We start from the raw sequence: 15,268 nt of genomic DNA on the forward strand, positions 1-15,268 counted from the left end.
TAGGGGAACAGACAGGCCTTTCTACAGCCGCAGGCGTGATTCCAGGATGATATGTTGCCTTCCTGGTGCCAGGGTCAAGGATGTCACTGAGCGGCTGCAGAACATTCTGGGTTGGGCGGGGGGGAGAGGGGGGGTGGATGAACAGCCAGTGGTCATGGTCCATATCGGTACCAACGACATAGGTAGAAAGAGGGATGAGGTCCTACAGGCAGGGTTTAAGGAGTTAGGAAAGAGATTAACAGGCAGGACCTTGAGGGTAGTAATCTCCGGATTACTCCCAGTGCCACTCGCTAGTGAGTATAGAAATAGGAGGATGGAGCAGATGAATGCGTGGCTGCAGAGATGGTGCAGGAGGGAGGGCTTTAGATTCCTGGGGCATTGGGACCGGTTCTGGGGGAGGTGGGACATGAACAGGCCGGACGGATTGCACCACAACAGGGCCGGGACCAATATCCTCGCGGGGAGGTTCGCTAGTGCTGTTGGGAAGGGTTTAAACTAACTTGGCAGAGGGATGGGAACCTAAGTGTAGATTCAGAAAGGAGAGAAGCAGAGCTGGGAATGGAAGGCAGAAAATTAGTAAACGAGTTTAGAAGGCAGAGGAAGCAAAGGCTAGAAAATAAAGGGGCAGTGGCAGCATTGATACAGAATTGGCTCAGTGACAGGAAACAGAGAGTAGTGGTGAAGGTTTGTTTTTCGGACTGGAGGGAGGTGTACAGTGGTGTTCCCCAGGGGCCAGTGCTGGGACCACTGCTTTTCTTGATATATATTAATGACTTGGACTTGGGTGTGCAGGGCACAATTTCCAAATTTGCAGATGACACAAAACTTGGAAGTGTAGTGAACAGTGAGGAGGATAGTGATAGACTTCAAGAGGATATAGACAGGCTGGTGGAATGGGCGGACACGTGGCAGATGAAATTTAACACAGAAAAATGCGAAGTGATACATTTCGGTAGGAAGAACAAGGAGGATGATCGAGCTACTGCAGCTGCTGGAGGCACGAAGTCACAGCCAACAGGTAAGTGATTGGCTGGTGACAGGTAAGTAGTTTTTCTTTCCTTTCTTTTCTTGACATTGTAGTTGTGTTAAGCTAATTTAAGGTTAAGTCATGGCAGGAGATCCTAGACCCGTGTCATGTTCCTCTTGTGGGATGTGGGAATTCAGGGCTCCTTCCTGTATCCCTGATTCCTTCACCTGCGGGAAGTGTGTCCAGCTGCAGCTATTGTTTGACCGCTTGACGGCTCTGGAGCTGCGGATGGACTCACTTTGGAGCATCCGCGATGCTGAGAAAGTCGTGGATAGCACGTTCAGTGAGTTGGTCACACCACAGATAAAAATTACTGAGGGAGATAGTGAATGGGTGACCAACAGACAGAGGAAGAGTAGGAAGGCAGTGCAGGGGTCCCCTGCGGTCATCTCCCTCCAAAACAGGTATACCGTTTTGGATACTGTTAGGGGAGATGGCTCACCAGGGGAAGGTGGCAGTGGCCAGGTTCATGGCACCGTGGCTGGCTCTGCTGCACAGGAGGGCAGGAAAAAGAGTGGCAGAGCTATAGTGATAGGGGACTCGATTGTAAGGGGAATAGACAGGTGTTTCTGCGGACGCAACCGAGACTCCAGGATGGTATGTTGCCTCCCTGGTGCAAGGGTCAGGGATGTCTCGGAGCGGCTGCAGAACATTCTGGAGGGGGAGGGTGAACAGCCAGTTGTCGTGGTGCATATAGGTACCAACGATATAGGTAAAAAACGGGATGAGGTCCTACAAGCTGAATTTAGGGAGTTAGGAGTTAAACAAAAAAGTAGGACCTCAAAGGTAGTAATCTCAGGATTGCTACCAGTGCCACGGGCTAGTCAGAGTAGGAATGACAGGATAGCTAGGATGAATACGTGGCTTGAGAGATGGTACAAGAGGGAGGGATTCAAATTCCTGGGCCATTGGAACCGGTTCTGGAGGAGGTGGGACCAGTACAAATTGGACGGTCTGCATCTGGGCAGGACTGGAACCAGTGTCCTAGGGGGAGTGTTTGCCAGTGCTGTTGGGGAGGGTTTAAACTAATGTGGCAGGGGGATGGGAACCAATGCAGGAAGTCAGTGGGAAGTAAAGTGGTGACAGAAGTGTACAAAACATGACCGGACAGATGGTCTGAGAAAGCAGGGCAAAGACCAAGGGAAGTCTAGATTAAACTGCATTTATTTCAATGCAAGAAGTCTGATGGGCAAGGCAGATGAACTCAGGACTGGGATGTTATAGCTATTACTGAAACATGGCTAAGGGAGGGGCAGGACTGGCAGCTCAATGTTCCAGGGTACAGATGCTATAGGAAAGATAGAGCAGGAGGTAAGAGAGGAGGGGGAGTTGCATTCTTGATTAGGGAGAACATCACGGCAGTAGTGAGAGGGGATATATCCGAGGGTTCGCCCACTGAGTCTATATGGGTAGAACTCAAAATAAGAAGGGAGAGATCACTTTGATAGGATTGTACTACAGACCCCCAAATAGTCAACGGGAAATTGAGGAGCAAATATGGAAGGAGATTACAGACAGCTGCAAGAAAAATAGGGTGGTAATAGTAGGGGACTTTAACTTTCCCAACATTGACTGGGACAGCCATAGCATTAGGGGCTTGGATGGAGAGAAATTTGTTGAGTGTATTCAGGAGGAATTTCTCATTCAGTATGTGGACGGCCCGACGAGAGAGGGGGCAAAACTTGACCTCCTCTTGGGAAATAAGGAAGGGCAGGTGACAGAAGTGTTAGTGAGGGATCACTTTGGGACCAGTGATCATAATTCCATTAGTTTTAAGATAGCTATGGAGAATGATAGGTCTGGCCCAAAAGTTAAAATTCTAAATTGGGGAAAGGCCAATTTTGATGGTATTAGACAGGAACTTTCAGAAGTTGATTGGGAGAGTCTGTTGGCAGGCAAAGGGATGTCTGGTAAGTGGGAGGCTTTCAAAAGTGTGTTAACCAGGGTTCAGGGTAAGCACATTCCTTATAAAGTGAAGGGCAAGGCTGGTAGAAGTAGGGAACCTTGGATGACTCGGGAGATTGAGGCCCTAGTCAAAAAGAAGAAGGAGGCATATGACATGCATAGACAGCTGGGATCAAGTGGATCCCTTGAAGAGTATAGAGATTGCCGGAGTAGAGTTAAGAGAGAAATCAGGAGGGCAAAAAGGGGACATGAGATTGCTTTGGCAGATAAGGCAAAGGAGAATCCAAAGAGCTTCTCCAAGTACATAAAGGGCAAAAGAGTAACTAGGGAGAGAATAGGGCCTCTTAAGGATCAACAAGGTCATCTATGTGCGGAACCACAAGAGATGGGTGAGATCCTGAATGAATATTTCACATCGGTATTTACGGTTGAGAAAGGCATGGATGTTAGGGAACTTGGGGAAATAAATAGTGATGTCTTGAGGAGTGTACATATTACAGAGAGGGAGGTGCTGGAAGTCTTAACACGCATCAAAGTAGATAAATCTACGGGACCTGATGAAATGTATCCCAGGACGTTATGGGAGGTTAGGGAGGAAATTGCGGGTCCCCGAGCAGAGATATTTGAATCATCGACAGCTACAGGTGAGGTGCCTGAAGATTGGAGGGTAGCAAATGTTGTGCCTTTGTTTAAGAAGGGCGGCAGGGAAAAGCCTGGGAACTACAGACCGGTGAGCCTGACATCTGTAGTGGGTAAGTTGTTAGAGGGTATTCTGAGGGACAGGATCTACAGGCATTTGGAGAGGCAGGGACTAATTAGGAACAGTCAGCATGGTTTTGTGAGAGGAAAATCATGTCTCACGAATTTGATTGAGTTTCTTGAAGGGGTAACCAAGAAGATAGATGAGGGCTGTGCAGCAGACGTGGTCTACATGGACTTTAGCAAAGCCTTTGACAAGGTACCGCATGGTAGGTTGTTACATAAGGTTAAATCTCACGGGATCCAAGGTGAGGTAGCCAATTGGATACAAAATTGGATTGACGACAGAAGACAGAGGGTGGTTGTAGAGGGTTGTTTTTCAGACTGGAGGCCTGTGCCCAGCGGTGTGCCTCAGGGATCGGTGCTGGGTCCGCTGTTATTTGTTATTTATCGTAATGATTTGGATGAGAATTTAGGAGGAATGGTTAGTAAGTTTGCAGATGACACCAAGATTGGTGGCATTGTGGACAGTGAAGAAGGTTATCTAGGATTGCAACAGGATCTTGATAAATTGGGCCAGTGGGCCGATGAATGGCAGATGGAGTTTAATTTAGATAAATGTGAGGTGATGCATTTTGGTAGATCGAATCAGACCAGGACCTACTCCGTTAATGGTAGGGCATTGGGGAGAGTTATAGAACAAAGAGATCTAGGAGTACAGGTTCATAGCTCCTTGAAAGTGGAGTCACAGGTGGATAGGGTGGTGAAGAAGGCATTCGGCATGCTTGGTTTCATTGGTCAGAACATTGAATACAGGAGTTGGGATGACTTGTTGAAGTTGTACAAGACATTAGTAAGGCCACACTTGGAATACTGTGTACAGTTCTGGTCACCCTATTATAGAAAGGATATTATTAAACTAGAAAGAGTGCAGAAAAGATTTACTAGGATGCTGCTGGGACTTGATGGTTTGACTTATAGGGAGAGGTTAGATGGACTGGGACTTTTTTCCCTGGAGAGTAGGAGGTTGAGGGGTGATCTTATACAAGTCTATAAAATAATGAGGGGCATAGATAAGGTAGATAGTCAAAATCTTTTCCCAAAGGTAGGGGAGTCTATAACGAGGGGACATAGATTTAAGGTGAGAGGGGAGAGATACAAAAGGGTCCAGAGGGGCAATTTTTTCACTCAAAGGGTGGTGAGTGTCTGGAACGAGCTGCCAGAGGCAGTAGTAGAGGCGGGTACAATTTTGTCTTTTAAAAAGCATTTGGACAGTTACATGGGTAAGATGGGTATAGAGGGATATGGGCCAAGTGCAGGCAATTGGGACTAGCTTAGTGGTATAAACTGGGCGACATGGACATGTTGGGCCGAAGGGCCTGTTTCCATGTTGTAAACTTCTATGATTCTATGATTCTATTCTAAACTCGAGGGCACAATTCTAAAAGGGGTACAGGAACAGAGAGATCTGGGGGTATATGTGCACAAATTGTTGAAGGTGGCAGGACAGGTTGAGAAAGTGGTTAAAAACGCGTACAGGATCCTGGGCTTTATAAATAGAGGCATAGAGTACAAAAGCAAGGAAGTCATGATGAACCTTTATCAAACACTGGTTCGGCCACAACTGGAGTATTGTGTCCAGTTCTGGGCATCGCACTCCAGGAAAGATGTGAAGGCCTTAGAGAGGGTGCAGAAGAGATTTACTAGAATGATTCCAGGGATGAGGGACTTTAGTTACGTGGATAGACTGGAGAAGCTGGGGTTGTTCTCCTTGGAACAGAGACGGTTGAGAGGAGATTTGATCGAGGTGTTCAAAATCATGAAGGGTCCAGACAGAGTGGATAGAGAGAAACTGTTCCCATTGGTGGAATGGTCAAGGACCAGAGGTCATAGATTTAAGGTGATTGGCAAAAGAACCAAAGGTGACATGAGGAAAAACTTTTTTACACAGCGAGTGGTTATGATCTGGATGCACTGCCCGAGGGGGTGGTGGAGGCAGATTCAACCATGGTCTTCAAAAGGGAACTGCATAAGGACTCGAAAGGAAAAAATTTGCAGGACTACAGGGAAAGGGTGGGGGAGTGGGACTCGCTGGATTGTTCTTGCATAGAGCCGGGACGGACTTGATGGGCCAAATGGCCTCCTTCCATGCTGTAACCTTTCTATGATTCTAAATAGACAACAAAGAAGTTTGGCAGTGCTTAATGGTATATACCTCAATGAAAGGAGTCCAGGGAATAAGGCAGATGAGCTGAGGCACAGATAGGCATGTGGCAGTATGATATGTCATTAATTAAACATGGTTTAAAGAAGGGCAGGAATGGCAGCTCAACGTCCCTGGCTGCAGGGTTTTCAGACACGATAGAGAGCGGGATAAAAAAGGACGGGGGGAGGTGGCAATTTTGGTTAAAGAAACAATTACAGTTGTGAGGAAGGATGATATGTTAGAAGGAGCATCAAATGAGGCCATATGGGTTGAGCTAAAGAACAAAAAAGGGGCAGTCACACTGCTGGGAGTGTACTATAGACCCTGAAACAGTCAGAGGGAGATAGAAGAGCAAATATGTCGGTACACTTCTGAGAAGTGCAAAAACAATAGGGCAGTAATAGTAGGGGATTTCAACTACCCGAATATTAACTGGGATACAAACAGTGTGAACAGTATAGAGGGTGCAGAATTCTTAAATTACATTCCGGAGAACTTTTTTAGTCAGTATATAGCAAGAGAGGGGGCAGTTCTGGATTTAGTTTTAGGGAATGAGGCTGGGCAGGTGGAAGGAGTATCAGTGGGAGAGCATTTTGGTGGTAGTGATCATAATTCAGTTAGATTTAGCATAGTTATGGAAAAGGACAAAGATCGAACAGGAGTAAAAGTTCTCAATTGGGGAAAGGCCAATTTTACTAAGCTGAGATGTGATTTGGCAAAAGTGGACAGGAAACAGCGACTTGAAGGTAAATCAGTGTCAGAGCAGTGGGAGACATTCAAGGAGGTGATAGTGAGGGTTCAGAGTAAACATGTTCCCACAAAGAAAAAGGGTGGGACTCCCAATTCTAGAGCCCCCTGGATGTCGAGGCAAAAAAGGGAAGCTGATGTCAGACACCGAGATCTCAATACTACAGAAAGCCTAGAGGAGTATAGAAAGTGCAGGGGTGAAATTAATAATGAAATTAGGAAAGCAAAGAGAGGGCATGAAAATATTGGCAAGTAAGATCAAGGAAAACCCAAAGATGTTTTATAAATATATAAAGAGCAAGAGGATAACTAAGGAAAGAGTAGGGCCTATTAGAGACCAAAAAGGTAACCTATGTGTGGAGGCGGAAGATGTGGGTCTGGTTCTTAATGAATACTTTGTATCTGTCTTCACAAAAGAGAGGGACGATGCAGAGATTGTATTTAAGGAGGAGGAGTGTGAAATATTGGATGGGATAAACATAGTGAGAGAGAAAATATTAAGGGGATTAGCATCTTGGAAAGTAGATAAATCACCAGGCCCGGATGAAATGTATCCCAGGCTGTTAAATGAAGCAAGGGAGGAAATAGCGGAGGCTCTGACCATCATTTTCCAATTCTCACTGGCTACAGGTGTGGTGCAGGAGGATTGGAGGACTGCTAACGTCGTACCATTGTGTAAAAAGGGAGAAAGGGATAGACCGAGTAATCACAGGCCAGTCAGTCTAACCATCGGTGGTGGGCAAATTATTGGAAACAATTCTGAGGGACAGTATTAATAGTCATTTAGAAAGGCACGGACTAATCAAGGACAGTCAGCATGGATTTGTTAAGGGAAGGTCGTGTCTGACTAACTTGATTGAATTTTTTGAGGAGGTAACAAGGAGGATCGATGAGGGTAGTGCGTGGATTTTAGCAAGGCTTTTGACAACGTCCCACATTGTAGACTGGTCAAAAAAGTAAAAGCCCATGGGATCCAAGGAAAAGTGGCAAATTGGATCCAAAATTGGCTCAGTGGCAGGAAGTAAAGGGTAATGGTCAATGAGTGTTTTTGTGACTGGAAGGATGTTTCCAATGGGGTTCCGCAGGGCTCAGTACAAGGTCACTTGCTTTTTGTGATTTATACTAATGATTTAGACTTAAATGTAGGGGGAATGATTAAAAAATTTGCAGATGATACAAAAATTGGCTGTGTGGTTGATAGTGAGGAGGAAAGCTGTAGACTGTAGGAAGATATCAATGGACTGGTCAGGTGGGCAGAAAAGTGGCAAATGGAATTCAATCCGGAGAAGTGTGAGGTAATGCATTTGGGGAAAGCAAACAAAGCAAGGGAGTATACAATAAATGGGAGGATACTGAGAGGTGTAGAGGAAGTGAGGGACCTTGGAGTGCATGTCCACAGATCCCTGAAGGTAGCAGGACAGGTAGATAAGGTGGTTAAGAAGGCATATGGGATACTTTCCTTTATTAGCTGAGGCATAGAATATAAGAGCAGGGAGGTTATGCTGGAACTGTATAAAACATTGGTTAGGCCACAGCTTGAGTACTGTGTACAGTTCTGGTCACCACATTACAGGGAAGATGTGATTGCACTGGAGAGGGTGCAGAGGAGATTTACGAGGATGTTGCCAGGACTGGAGAATTTTAGCTATGAGGAGAGATTGGATAGGCTGGGGTTGTTTTCTTTGGAACAGAGGAGGCTGAGGGGAGATTTAATTGAGGTGTATAAAATTATGAGGGGCCCAGATAGAGTGGATAGGAAGGACCTATTTCCCTTAGCGGAGGGGTCAATAAGCAGGGGGCATAGATTTAAAGTGATTGGTAGAAGGATTAGAGAGGAGCTGAGGAGAAATGTTTTCACCCAGAGGGTGGTGGGGGTCTGGAACTCACTGCCTGAGAGGCAGAAATACTCAACTCATTTAAAAAGTACCTGGATGAGCACCTGAAGAGCCGTAACCTACAGGGCTACGGACCAAGTGCTGGAAAGTGGGATTAGGCTGGGTAGTTCATTTTCAGCCGGCACGGACACGATGAGCTGAATGACCTCCTTCTGTGCGGTAAATTTCTCTGATTTTGATTGGCATGTTTCTGGTCGCCAGTGTTTCTTAGAAACATGGATAGAAAATAGGAGCAGGAGTGGGCCATTCAGCCCTTCGAGCCTGCTCCGCCATTCAATATGATCATGGCTGATCCTCCATCTCAATACCATATTCCCGCTCTCTCCCCATACCCCTTGATGCCTTTTGTGCCTGGAAATCTATCTAGCTCCTTCTGAAATATATTCAGTGACTTGGCCTCCACAGCCTTCTGTGGTGGAGAATTCCACAGGTTCACCACCCTCTGAGTGAAGAAATTTCTCCTCATCTCAGTCCTAGATGTCCTATCCCGTATCCTGAGACTGTGACCCCTGGTTCTGGACCCCCAGCCAGGGGAAACATCCTCCCTGCATCCAGTCTGTCTAGCCCTGTCAGAATTTTATATGTTTCAATGAGATCCCCTCTCATTCTTCTAAACTCGAGTGAATACAGGCCGAGTCGACCCAATCTCTCCTCATACGACAGTCCTGCCATCCCAGGAATCGGTTTGGTGAACCTTTGCTGCACTCCCTCTATGGCAAGTATCTCCTTTCTTAGGTAAGGAGACCAAAACTGCACACAGTACTCCAGGTGTGGTCTCACCAAGGCCCTGTATAATTGCAGTAAGACATCCTTGCTCCTGTATTCAAATCCTTTTACAATGAAGGCCAACATACCATTTGCCTTCCTAACTGCTTGCTGCACCTGCATGTTTGCTTTCAGTGACTGGTGTACAAGGACACCCAGGTCCCTTTGTACATCAACATTTCCCAATCTATCACCATTTAAATAATACTCTGCCTTTCTGTTTTTCCTTCCGAAGTGGATAACTTCACATTTATCAACATTATACTGCATCTGCCATGTATTTGCCCACTCACTCAACTTGTCTAAATCGCCTTGAAGTCTCTTTGCATTCTCCTCACAACTCACAATCCCACCTAGTTTTGTGTCGTCAGCAAACTTGGAAATATTACATTTGGTTCCCTCATCCAAATCATTGATATATATTGTGAATAGCTGGGGCCCAAGCACTGATCCCTGCGGTACCCCACTAGTCACTGCCTGCCACCCCGAAAAAGACCCATTTATTCCTACTCTGTTTCCAATTCTCAATCCATGCCAGTATATTACCCCCAATCCCATGTGCTTTAATTTTGCACACTAACCTCTTATGTGGGACTTTATCAAAGGCCTTCTGAAAATCCAAATAATCCACATCCAATGGTTCCCCTTATCTATTCTACCAGTTACATCCTCAAAAAACACCAGTATGTTTGTCAAACATGATTTTCCTTTCATAAGTCCATGTTGCCTTTGTCTAATCCCGTTGATATTTTCTAAGGGTCCTGATTCTTGTGTCCAGTGGTTCGTGTGTCCAGTGGTTCTTGTGTCCAGTCGTTCTGGTGCCCATAGATTCATAGAATGGTTACAGCACAGAAGGAGGCCATTCAGCCCATCGAGTCCATGCTGGCTCTCTGCAAGAGCAATCCAGCTAGTCGAACTCCCCCGCCCTCATAGAACCTTTCATCGTTCTGGTGCCTGGTAGTTCTAATGTCCAGTGGTTCTGGTGCCCATGGGCCAGAACCATCCTTCCCCTAAATTCTCCCATAAAAATCCTCGTTGTACACTGTCACACAGGCTGCCTGCATCCCGCTACATCAAAACACCGGCCTCTTTTTGTGGGACCCTGTGGCCGAGGACTCTGTATCTACTGTATCCTGTTGTATGTATATGTATTAGTATAGATATTAACATATACATTAGCAGGTGTCTCTTGGCATTACTCTCAGCTCTCGGTTTTATAAGAACAGGGGTGTTATGCCAAGTAATATTATCACGGACACTGACTTATCAGAACTAGGGACAGCCTTGGGGGCTGGGAACCAGGGGAAGGGGCTCAGAGTCTAGCACTGTTGTGATGGAGTTACAGGGTCGAGAAGTAATTTGAGAGGGAGGTCCCACGGTTTCTGGGAGCACTGTAGAGTTCCTGGGATAAGGGAGAGAGTATTACACAGGATGCTATCAGGGTCTGTGAGCAGGGGAGGGGATGGGGGGAGGGGGTGAACTGGGAATGGAGTCTAGGCATTTGTAAACACTGAGAGGAGGTTCCAGGATGGGGTGGGGTAGGAGGGAGATCCTGAGGTCCAGCAGATTTGGAGAGTAGATTGGGAAGATGAGGGTGTGTCTGTATATTGAGGATTTCTGGGATCGAGCTGTAGTAGGGAGAGCGAGGATAGCGGAGAATAGGTCTCAAACTGACATTGGCTCCTTTACCTTCAGGCCACAAATCTGGTGTTGGCAGCAGAGCGGGGATATAAACAGCGCGGAGAGAGCGGGAGTTCAGTCGGTGAGCGGGAGAGAGTGAGACCAGAGCGGGGATATAAACAGCGCGGAGAGAGCGGGAGTTCAGTCGGTGAGCGGCGGGAGAGAGCGAGACCAGAGCGGGGATATAAACAGCGCGGAGAGAGTGAGAGTTCAGTCGGTGAGCGGCGGGAGAGAGCGAGACCAGAGCGGAGATATAAACAGCGCGGAGAGAGTGAGAGTTCAGTCGGTGAGCGGCGGGAGAGAGCGAGACCAGAGCGGGGATATAAACAGCGCGGAGAGAGTGAGAGTTCAGTCGGTGAGCGGCGGGAGAGAGTGAGACCAGAGCGGGGATATAAACAGCGCGGAGAGAGCGAGACCAGAGCGGGAACATAAACAGCGCGGAGAGAGCGAGAGTTCAGTCGGTGAGCGGGAGAGAGTGAGACCAGAGCGGGGATATAAACAGCGCGGAGAGAGTGAGAGTTCAGTCGGTGAGCGGGAGAGAGTGAGACCAGAGCGGGGATATAAACAGCGCGGAGAGAGTGAGAGTTCAGTCGGTGAGCGGCGGGAGAGAGCGAGACCAGAGTGGGGATATAAACAGCGCGGAGAGAGTGAGAGTTCAGTCGGTGAGCGGCGGGAGAGAGTGAGACCAGAGCGGGGATATAAACAGCGCGGAGAGAGCGAGAGTTCAGTCGGTGAGCGGCGGGAGAGAGTGAGACCAGAGCGGGGATATAAACAGCGCGGAGAGAGTGAGAGTTCAGTCGGTGAGCGGCGGGAGAGAGTGAGACCAGAGCGGGGATATAAACAGCGCGGAGAGAGCGGGAGTTCAGTCGGTGAGCGGCGGGAGAGAGCGAGACCAGAGCGGGGATAAAAACAGCGCGGAGAGAGCGAGAGTTCAGTCGGTGAGCGGCGGGAGAGAGCGAGACCAGAGCGGGGATATAAACAGTGTGGAGAGAGTGAGAGTTCAGTCGGTGAGCGGCGGGAGAGAGCGAGACCAGAGCGGAGATATAAACAGCGCGGAGAGAGTGAGAGTTCAGTCGGTGAGCGGCGGGAGAGAGTGAGACCAGAGCGGGGATATAAACAGCGCGGAGAGAGTGAGAGTTCAGTCGGTGAGCGGCGGGAGAGAGTGAGACCAGAGCGGGGATATAAACAGCTCGGAGAGAGTGAGAGTTCAGTCGGTGAGCGGGAGAGAGTGAGACCAGAGCGGGGATATAAACAGCGCGGAGAGAGCGAGAGTTCAGTCGGTGAGCGGCGGGAGAGAGTGAGACCAGAGCGGGGATATAAACAGCGCGGAGAGAGTGAGAGTTCAGTCGGTGAGTGGGGAGAGAGTGAGACCAGAGCGGGGATATAAACAGTGCGGAGAGAGTGAGAGTTCAGTCGGTGAGCGGCGGGAGAGAGTGAGACCAGAGCGGGGATATAAACAGTGCGGAGAGAGTGAGAGTTCAGTCGGTGAGCGGCGGTAAAGAGCGAGACCAGAGTGGGGATATAAACAGCGCGGAGAGAGCGAGAGTTCAGTCGGTGAGCGGCGGGAGAGAGTGAGACCAGAGCGGGGATATAAACAGCGCGGAGAGAGCGAGAGTTCAGTCGGTGAGCGGTAAAGAGTGAGACCAGAGCGGGGATATAAACAGCGCGGAGAGAGCGAGACCAGAGCGGGGATATAAACAGCGCGGAGAGAGCGAGAGTTCAGTCGGTGAGCGGTAAAGAGTGAGACCAGAGCGGGGATATAAACAGCGCGGAGAGAGCCAGACCAGAGCGGGGATATAAACAGCGCGGAGAGAGTGAGACCAGAGCGAGGATATAAACAGCACGGAGAGAGCGAGAGTTCAGTCGGTGAGCGGCGGGAGAGAGCGAGACCAGAGCGGGGATATAAACAGCGCGGAGAGAGTGAGAGTTCAGTCGGTGAGCGGCGGGAGAGAGTGAGACCAGAGCGAGGATATAAACAGCGCAGAGAGAGTGAGAGTTCAGTCGGTGAGCGGCGGGAGAGAGTGAGACCAGAGCGGGGATATAAACAGCGCGGAGAGAGTGAGAGTTCAGTCGGTGAGCGGGAGAGAGTGAGACCAGAGCGGGGATATAAACAGCGCGGAGAGAGCGAGAGTTCAGTCGGTGAGCGGCGGGAGAGAGTGAGACCAGAGCGGGGATATAAACAGCGCGGAGAGAGTGAGAGTTCAGTCGGTGAGCGGCGGGAGAGAGCGAGACCAGAGCGGGGATATAAACAGCGCGGAGAGAGTGAGAGTTCAGTCGGTGAGCGGCGGTAAAGAGCGAGACCAGAGCGGGGATATAAACAGCGCGGAGAGAGTGAGAGTTCAGTCGGTGAGTGGGGAGAGAGTGAGACCAGAGCGGGGATATAAACAGTGCGGAGAGAGTGAGAGTTCAGTCGGTGAGCGGCGGGAGAGAGTGAGACCAGAGCGGGGATATAAACAGCGCGGAGAGAGTGAGACCAGAGCGGGGATATAAACAGCGCGGAGAGAGTGAGAGTTCAGTCGGTGAGCGGCGGGAGAGAGTGAGACCAGAGCGGGGATATAAACAGTGCGGAGAGAGTGAGAGTTCAGTCGGTGAGCGGCGGGAGAGAGTGAGACCAGAGCGGGGATATAAACAGCGCGGAGAGAGTGAGAGTTCAGTCAGTGAGCGGCGGGAGAGAGTGAGACCAGAGCGAGGATATAAACAGCGCGGAGAGAGTGAGAGTTCAGTCGGTGAGCGGCGGGAGAGAGTGAGACCAGAGCGAGGATATAAACAGCGCGGAGAGAGTGAGAGTTCAGTCGGTGAGCGGCGGGAGAGAGTGAGACCAGAGCGGGGATATAAACAGCGCGGAGAGAGTGAGAGTTCAGTCGGTGAGCGGGAGAGAGTGAGACCAGAGCGGGGATATAAACAGCGCGGAGAGAGCGAGAGTTCAGTCGGTGAGCGGCGGGAGAGAGTGAGACCAGAGCGGGGATATAAACAGCGCGGAGAGAGTGAGAGTTCAGTCGGTGAGCGGCGGTAAAGAGCGAGACCAGAGCGGGGATATAAACAGCGCGGAGAGAGTGAGAGTTCAGTCGGTGAGTGGGGAGAGAGTGAGACCAGAGCGGGGATATAAACAGTGCGGAGAGAGTGAGAGTTCAGTCGGTGAGCGGCGGGAGAGAGTGAGACCAGAGCGGGGATATAAACAGTGCGGAGAGAGTGAGAGTTCAGTCGGTGAGCGGCGGTAAAGAGCGAGACCAGAGTGGGGATATAAACAGCGCGGAGAGAGCGAGAGTTCAGTCGGTGAGCGGCGGGAGAGAGTGAGACCAGAGCGGGGATATAAACAGCGCGGAGAGAGCGAGAGTTCAGTCGGTGAGCGGTAAAGAGTGAGACCAGAGCGGGGATATAAACAGCGCGGAGAGAGCGAGACCAGAGCGGGGATATAAACAGCGCGGAGACAGCGAGACCAGAGCGGGGATATAAACAGCGCGGAGAGAGCGAGAGTTCAGTCGGTGAGCGGTAAAGAGTGAGACCAGAGCGGGGATATAAACAGCGTGGAGAGAGCGAGACCAGAGCGGGGATATAAACAGCGCGGAGAGAGCGAGACCAGAGCGGGGATATAAACAGCACGGAGAGAGCGAGAGTTCAGTCGGTGAGCGGCGGGAGAGAGCGAGACCAGAGCGGGGATGTAAACAGCGCGGAGAGAGCGAGACCAGAGCGGGGATATAAACAGCGCGGAGAGAGCGAGACCAGAGCGGGGATATAAACAGCACGGAGAGAGCACCTCCCAAACCCGTGACCTCTACCACCGAGAAGGACAAGGGCAGCAGGCACATGGGAACAACACCACCTGCACGTTCCCCTCCAAGTCACACACCTTCCTGACTTGGAAATATATCACCGTTCCTTCATCGTCGCTGGGTCAAAATCCTGGAACTCCCTTCCTAACAGCACTGTGGGAGAACCTTCACCACACGGACTGCAGCGGTTCAAGAAGGCGGCTCACCACCACCTTCTCAAGGGCAATTAGAGGTGGGCAATAAATGCCGGCCTTGCCAGCGACGCCCACATCCCATGAACGAATTTTAAAAAAGATTGTGGGTTTGGGACCTCTCACCTGTTATAACGAATAAAAGTTTTATGGAGTTAACTGTGGTTCAACTCTAGTGTCAGATCTTTAACCACTGCTGCTGGAGGTTTAACTGCGGTATAAAGTCTCCTGTCATAACTCACTCCCTCTATATCAAGCACCAGTACGAGACCCATGTACCCCAGGGATTCAGCTCAGCAACTTGAGGAGGGAGAGACATGAATCGTGAGTGAGCGACAGCGAGGTGCCAGGCAGCTGCTGGCTTGGACTATAAGCAGCAGAGG

Source organism: Heptranchias perlo, chromosome 16, assembly GCF_035084215.1.
Source record: "Heptranchias perlo isolate sHepPer1 chromosome 16, sHepPer1.hap1, whole genome shotgun sequence".
Taxonomy (NCBI): domain Eukaryota; kingdom Metazoa; phylum Chordata; class Chondrichthyes; order Hexanchiformes; family Hexanchidae; genus Heptranchias; species Heptranchias perlo.